Source organism: Carya illinoinensis, chromosome 13 (genome assembly GCF_018687715.1).
Source record: "Carya illinoinensis cultivar Pawnee chromosome 13, C.illinoinensisPawnee_v1, whole genome shotgun sequence".
In the NCBI taxonomy this organism is placed as follows: Eukaryota; Viridiplantae; Streptophyta; class Magnoliopsida; order Fagales; family Juglandaceae; genus Carya; species Carya illinoinensis.
In genome coordinates this window covers 4,208,396-4,215,997 of record NC_056764.1, presented here as the reverse complement: position 1 = coordinate 4,215,997, position 7,602 = coordinate 4,208,396, and the positions used below count along the sequence as shown (strand labels likewise).

General features: G+C 41.0%; 1 long non-coding RNA gene across 1 annotated transcript; it reads right to left on the bottom strand.

Moving 5' to 3' along the window:
• Positions 1 to 422: 422 nt before the first annotated feature.
• LOC122292799 lies at positions 423 to 2,209 on the bottom strand. The gene is made up of 3 exons (XR_006237030.1): positions 1,857 to 2,209; positions 1,329 to 1,483; positions 423 to 762 (listed from the first exon to the last, which is right to left on the bottom strand). It is a non-coding gene; the product is annotated as an uncharacterized LOC122292799 (long non-coding RNA).
• Positions 2,210 to 7,602: the final 5,393 nt, after the last annotated feature.

The window sequence follows — 7,602 nt, the reverse complement described above, 5'->3', positions numbered from 1 at the left end:
TTCTATATATAAAAGCATATCCATTGTTCGTGTATGTATAAGTAGCACCAACAAACTCCTCTGCATGCATGGAACCAACCTTAAATTGCGTACCTTCCAACTCAACTTAAATTGGAATCTGCTAATAAGGACACAGAGCAGGAAATCTACCCAATTCAATTCCTCTGCACCTTTTTTATCAGGTCAAACTTCAGGTATAGGAATACCCAAAATGGAAAATGTGACAAGGGCGGCAAGATCTAAAAAGAATATACAAACAGAGCAACATTAAGAACTTCATTTTGAATGGTCGGTATCCATAATAAAATCAAGTACAAGGAAATGGTTCACTCCCAGCACATCGATATATTGAACTATTTGTAAAAACATTTTTCCCCAACCAACAATAGAGAATGTAAAATAATGTAAACAACAAATAAGCAAAAAGAATAAAACCACAGGCAGTCTTTTTGTATTCCTTTAACAAAGATAGCCCAACAAGTCTAATATGGAAACAAAAAAAATAACTATTTTTTTTTATAAGTAAAAATATATTAATATCAATAGACGTAACCGTATACACTAGGTGTATACAAGAGAAAACACATAGCCCATAATAGAGAGGCCCTAATGAACATTGCCCAAGAGGGAGAAATTAGAAACCTATCCGATATACACCATGCCCTATTGGGACAAAAGACACGAAACAGAACTTATACCTTACTTAGTGTAAAGATTGATGAGACATCCGTAACTGATAACTGAAGGTCTAAAGCCACATTCCTACATCACAATCAGCGTGTTAGCATACGATGATACAAGACAGACAAAAGTTATGACCTACATATTGATGGCAGACTGTAAAACATCTACAGTACTTTATCCTCCCATTATTGATAAAATTTCTTTCACCAGTTAATTTCTTCAAGAACTAGGTTTTGCTTACTTCTGCATCCATGAAGAGGTTTTTCCTTCTTCCCTCTTAGACGCATGTTTCGATAGAAACTAAAAATCTTACTGAGTCATTTTTTCCTTGCCTTTATTCTGGTATCATCTGCTTTTAGAAAAGTAACCCAAAAATCCAATGCACAAGATATGACAAAGGAACAGACACAAGTGCAAACACATGTATGTATGAATGCATACATAAAATATGTTATAAAGACCTAGGGAAAGTTCAAGTCACATCTGGACTTATACTCCAAAAGAACTAGTCAATGTTATAATTGGAGTTTCTTGAAATCATTATAAAGCTCAGTTCTACCTTCTAAAGCACCGATGTGGGACTTAGTGGGCATTACCAATGTATCATCCCAGACAAGAAAAATTCTCATAAACTATAATTTTACCTTGAGTCGGTCAAACACAATCAGGCATTTATTTCCATTGCCAATCATTGTTTTAACCATCCATCATGGTATGATATATATCAATAGGAGCGTCTATGCCCGATTCTTACATCTCACATATCAATGCCTCAGCTCAATCCATATTGCATGTTTGACTGACAAATATAAAAGCAACAATAAGAATCATCAAAACATTATATTAAGGAAGCCATGCAAAAGTGAATGTGTGTTAAGTAAACTATTAATGAGCACTTGCTCAAATAACACCTACTCCCCATAAGAGAATAGGGTGGAGGGTGAGGTCATGGGTTCAAAACCCACTAATTGTGTGTGTGAGTGTGTCTATGCAAACCAATGATAAATCTATTAAAAAAAAAACCATCGAAAAACTCGGGTGATGTAGAATATGACAAACTTACAAGTAGAAAGAGCATTTCTATTCAAATTCAATAACTTACGCATCTTTCACTTGTAGAAAATGACCAAGAACGATACAAATGAACCTAAAATTGACTTCAGAATACTCACCAGTGAGCATAAATAATATTGCAGTAGATGATTGCATTGAGAGTTGTATATTTGTCTTTGGCCTCCTTAAACCAGTGGTCTGCAGCTCTTTCAAAATGCCAAAAAATAAGTTAGATCACAGAGATGAAAAACTGCCTCAAAAAATAAGTTAGATCGCAGAGATACAAAACTGCCTCTTCACTCTTCAGGCATATCCAATTCGTGTCCTTAAAACAAAACAAATTAACACCCAGGTGTATTACAGTCCCACCGGGTTAAAGGTAAGAAACATGGCACAGTATAGCACCAGAAGAGTTTTGCTTCAATCAAGGTGAGTACAACCAGTAAAGTGTGAGCAACACAACAGGCCTATTGCTTCACTTAAATTAAGCAACTAGAGATTTAGTGCTTTAGTGCAAAATTTTACATGAGTTTGGCCATTAATTCCAGATATTCAGCTCATAAAAAATCTAGAAATTCCTGGACTCCACAGGTATTGATCAGGTGAGAAGAGTGCCATGGAACTCTTAGCAGTACAAATAAATTCTATCCCGTTTGCACATCAAGAAACAAAAGTACAATTCTGCTACTCAACGATAATGCCTACTGTTATGTTTGGAACAGCACACAGAGTGCCAAAATGACTAGCCATAGGCATGTAATGACAATAATGCTACTCAACAATAATGTCATAACATGCTATGCCTAATAATGGGCATCTCCCTTTTTGTGTAGTTCTGAAAGCAACAGATCCGGAAACTTTCGTTTACTTTCAATATCATTAAGAAGGACAATTTGAACCAAGATTTTGATAGGACTAGTCACCACAAGAAGTTAAACATAAATACCTATGAATCACGTTTCAGTTCCTTTTTATTTATTTATTAATTCATTTTTAATAGCTTAACTTTGAAAGAATCAATACATCTCTACCAATGCCAATGACAAAATACACTTCATTAATTTTGATGCTTGATAATAGAACTTTTCTTTCCGATAAGCATAAGCAAATACTGTTGAGGATGAAGATCCTCTGCCCTAATACAAGACCTTCCTTTTATAGTCTTCATTGACCCGTGATTAGTGTAGCCTTATTCTTTCCTTTATTTACTTGATTTTCTCTCATTTATTTGTAATCAATCTCTATATGTAATTTCCATATATACTCATGTAAATGCAACTATATAATAATATAGACTCACCAACACAAGGTGTGGTGGTTTCACTAAACCTTCTCATGGTATCACGAGCCAAACCGGATTAACATCCTCTATCCAGCATTCTTGTTTCATGGCTACTGAAACCTTCCCCACCCTCCTCCCTTTCAACACCTTAATTCACATGGTCACCATCAAACTCTCTTCCACCAACTATCTCCTATGGAAAAGTCAACTTCTTCCCCTTCTTGAAAGCCAAGAATTGATCGGTTACGTTGATGGAACCATTCTTCCCCCACCCAAATTTGATCCTGCCGATTCTCACACACCAAATGACAAACACTTGGCATGGAAAGCTGTTGACCAACGCCTCCTTAGTCTTCTTCTTTCTTCTCTCACCGAGGAGGCCATGTCTGAGGTTGTTGGTCTCTCCACTGCCCGTGAGGTCTGGTTGGCCTTGGAAAACACTTTCAGTCATCGATCGAAAGCACGTGAAATTCGCCTAAAAGACGATCTCCAACTGATGAAACGTGGCACCCGATCTGTTACTCTCTACGCCCGAGCCTTCAAGGCCATCTGTGACCAACTTCATGCAATTGGTCGGCCGGTTGATAGCACCGATAAGGTGCACTGGTTCCTTCGTGGTCTCGGCGCTGACTTCTCGAGTTTCTCCACCGCACAAATGGCTCTCACTCCTCTCCCCTGTTTTGCAGATTTAGTTTCCAAAGCTGAGAGCTTTGAGCTCTTCCAGAAGTCACTGGAGTCTCCTGCACCTCAAACTGCAGCTTTCCTTACTGCAAATCGTGGCCCCGATCGGAACACCCAGCATTCCTCTTCCCGAAATTCCCATGGCCGAACCAGTGGCCATGGACGCAACTCTGGACATCGTGGCAGATCCACCTCTGGCCCAGGCCGGCGTCCTCCTCGCTGTCAAATTTGCCGCCGAGATGGACACTATGCTGATCGTTGTCATCAGCGCTACACCCGGAGTGAACCCAGCGACTCCCATGCTCATCTGGCCGAAGCATTCAACGCCTGCTCTGTTAATGGAACCGATGCCTCTGATTGGTTCTTGGACACAGGGGCTTCGGCCCACATGACCAATGATCCAGCCCTTTTGGATCAGCTCACTCAGTACACGGGTAAGGACTCAGTAATTGTGGGAAATGGTGCCTCATTACCTATTACCCATACCGGTACTCTCTCTCCCGCCCAAAATATTCATTTATTAGATGTTTTGGCTGTTCCTCATCTCACTAAAAATCTTCTTTCCATTAGTAAATTAACGTCTGATTTTCCTTTGTCCGTTACATTTACTAATAATTTTTTCACTGTTCAGAATCGTCAAACAGGAAGGGTGGTGGCAACCGGTAAGAAAGATGGCGGCTTATATGTGTTGGAACGTGGCAACTCTGCCTTTATTTCTGTCCTTAAAAATAAATCTTTACATGCTTCCTATGATTTATGGCATGCTCGCCTAGGACATGTAAATCACTCTATCATTTCTTTTTTGAATAAACGAGGCCACCTTTATCTCACTTCTTTATTGCCCTCACCAACTTTGTGTAGTACCTGTCAACTTGCAAAAAGTCATCGTTTGCCTTATTCCCGTAACGAACATAGATCGTCTCATGTACTCGATCTCATTCATTGTGATATATGGGGTCCTTCCCCCGTAAAATCAAATTCGGGATTTACCTATTACGTTCTCTTTATTGATGATTATTCACGTTTCACTTGGTTTTATCCTTTGAAATTCAAATCTGATTTTTACGAGATTTTCACCCAATTTCAAAAATTCGTTGAAAATCAATATTCTACTCATATCAAAGTTTTTCAAAGTGATGGTGGAGGTGAATTTACTAGCACTTGCTTCAAAGCTCATCTACGTACTTCTGGCATTCATCATCAAATTTCTTGCCCATATACACCCGCCCAAAATGGCCGCGCCGAACGCAAACACCGCCATGTCACTGAGACCGGCTTGGCCCTCCTTTTTCACTCTCATCTTTCACCTCGTTTCTGGGTTGATGCCTTCAGCACTGCAGCTTACATCATCAACCGTTTGCCCACACCACTTCTTGGAGGTAAGTCCCCGTTTGAACTCTTATATGGCTCATCTCCTAATTATGAAAATTTTCATCCCTTTGGCTGTCATGTTTATCCTTGTCTACGTGATTATATGCCTAACAAACTTTCTCCTCGCAGTATTCCTTGTATTTTTTTGGGTTACCATCCCTCTCATAAAGGGTTTCGTTGCTTTGACCCCATCACTTCTAGGCTATATATCACTCGACATGCCCAATTTGATGAAAATTATTTCCCCTTCATTACCACCTCCCAGGCTCAACCCCTTTCCTCTCTCCAATTTTCTAATTTCTTGGAACCTAGTCTTCTCCAGATAGACCTCCCTCCCTCTTCCCCTGATCACCATTCTCCACACATTACTTTTTCCGGATCCACCCCGTGTGCTATTTGTACTGATCCTGTGGATGAGTCTTTGCAGGTCACTGATTCCTTTGCAGGTCCTTCTTTGCCCCACCCGGCTTCTCGCTCGCCATCTCCTGTTCCACAAGATGTTCCTGCTCCTGCTTTTCCGTTGGGCTCTCATCCAATGCTCACACGAGCTAAAGCTGGTATTTTTAAGACCCGCCATCCGGCAAACCTTGGTGTCTTGGCATCCTCTGGACTTCTTTCTGCTCTTCTTGTTTCTACTGAGCCTAAAGGATTTAAATCTGCCGCTAAGAATCCTGCCTGGCTTGCTGCCATGGATGAAGAAGTCCAAGCCTTGCAAACTAATCATACCTGGATTTTGGTTCCCCGTCCCGCCAACACCAACATTGTGGGCTCCAAATGGGTGTTTCGGACTAAATATCTACCTGATGGTTCTATTGAGCGTCTCAAAGCTCGCCTTGTTGCTAAGGGCTATACACAGGTACCTGGTCTTGACTATACTGATACTTTTAGTCCTGTTATCAAGGCCACCACTGTTCGTGTTGTACTTTCCATTGCTGTGACCAACAAATGGCCTCTTCGTCAACTTGATGTTAAGAATGCTTTTCTTAACGGCACTATTACTGAAAACGTTTATATGGAACAACCTCCTGGGTACATTGATCCACGTTTTCCTAATCATGTTTGTCAGTTGAAGAAAGCCCTCTATGGTCTCAAGCAAGCTCCTCGTGCCTGGTTCCAGCGTTTCAGCACTTTTCTCATACAGATTGGTTTCTCATGCAGCCGTGCTGACCCTTCACTTTTTGTCTTTCATAAGCACTCTGACATTATCTATTTGCTTCTTTATGTTGATGATATTATTGTTACTAGCAACAACCCATCTCTTCTTACCAGCTTTACTTGTAAACTCAATTCTGAGTTTGCCACAAAAGATTTGGGTTCTCTCAGTTACTTTCTTGGTCTTGAAGCTTCATCAACTGCAGATGGTCTCTTTATCAGTCAGCTGAAATATGCCCAGGACATCCTTACTCGAGCTCAGTTACTTGACAGCAAACCTGTCCACACTCCCATGGTTGTTTCTCAGCATCTGTCTGCTAATGGTCCCCTATTTTCGGACCCCACGCTTTATCGGTCTCTTGTCGGTGCTCTCCAATATTTGACCATCACGCGCCCTGATATTGCTCATGCTGTCAACTCTGTTAGCCAATTTCTGCATGCTCCCACTGAAGATCATTTTCTTGCTGTTAAGCGTATCCTTCGCTATATTAAAGGCACTCTTCATTTTGGCCTTACTTTTCGCTCCTCTGCTGCCCCTGGTGCTCTAGTTGCTTACTCTGATGCTGACTGGGCAGGTTGTCCTGACACTCGTCGCTCTACCTATGGCTACTCTATTTATCTTGGTGACAATCTGGTCTTTTGGAGTGCTAAGAAGCAACCTACTGTCTCTCGCTCCAGCTGCGAATCTGAGTATCGTGCCCTTGCACACACTGCTGCTGAACTTCTTTGGCTTACACATCTTCTTCAGGACCTCCAGGTTCCTCTTCCTCAGCGGCCCCTTCTCTTATGCGACAACAAAAGTGCCATCTTCTTGAGCTCCAACCCCGTTTCGCACAAACGGGCCAAGCATGTTGAACTGGACTACCATTTCCTTCGAGAACTTGTTGTTGCTGGCAAACTCCACACGCAATATGTGCCCTCTCATCTCCAAGTTGCTGACATCTTCACCAAAAGTGTTCCTCGTCCTCTTTTTGAATTTTTTCGCTCCAAGCTTCACGTTCGTTCCAATCCGACGCTCAGCTTGCGGGGGGGTGTTGAGGATGAAGATCCTCTGCCCTAATACAAGACCTTCCTTTTATAGTCTTCATTGACCCGTGATTAGTGTAGCCTTATTCTTTCCTTTATTTACTTGATTTTCTCTCATTTATTTGTAATCAATCTCTATATGTAATTTCCATATATACTCATGTAAATGCAACTATATAATAATATAGACTCACCAACACAAGGTGTGGTGGTTTCACTAAACCTTCTCAAATACAAGAGCAACCATGCATTTTTCCTCAACCAACTACCCGGAGCCCAATGTAGCAGCCCGAATTATAGGAACTTCAAACAACAACTAACTGTAAATTAAACTGCGGGTGCTATCTTCCAAG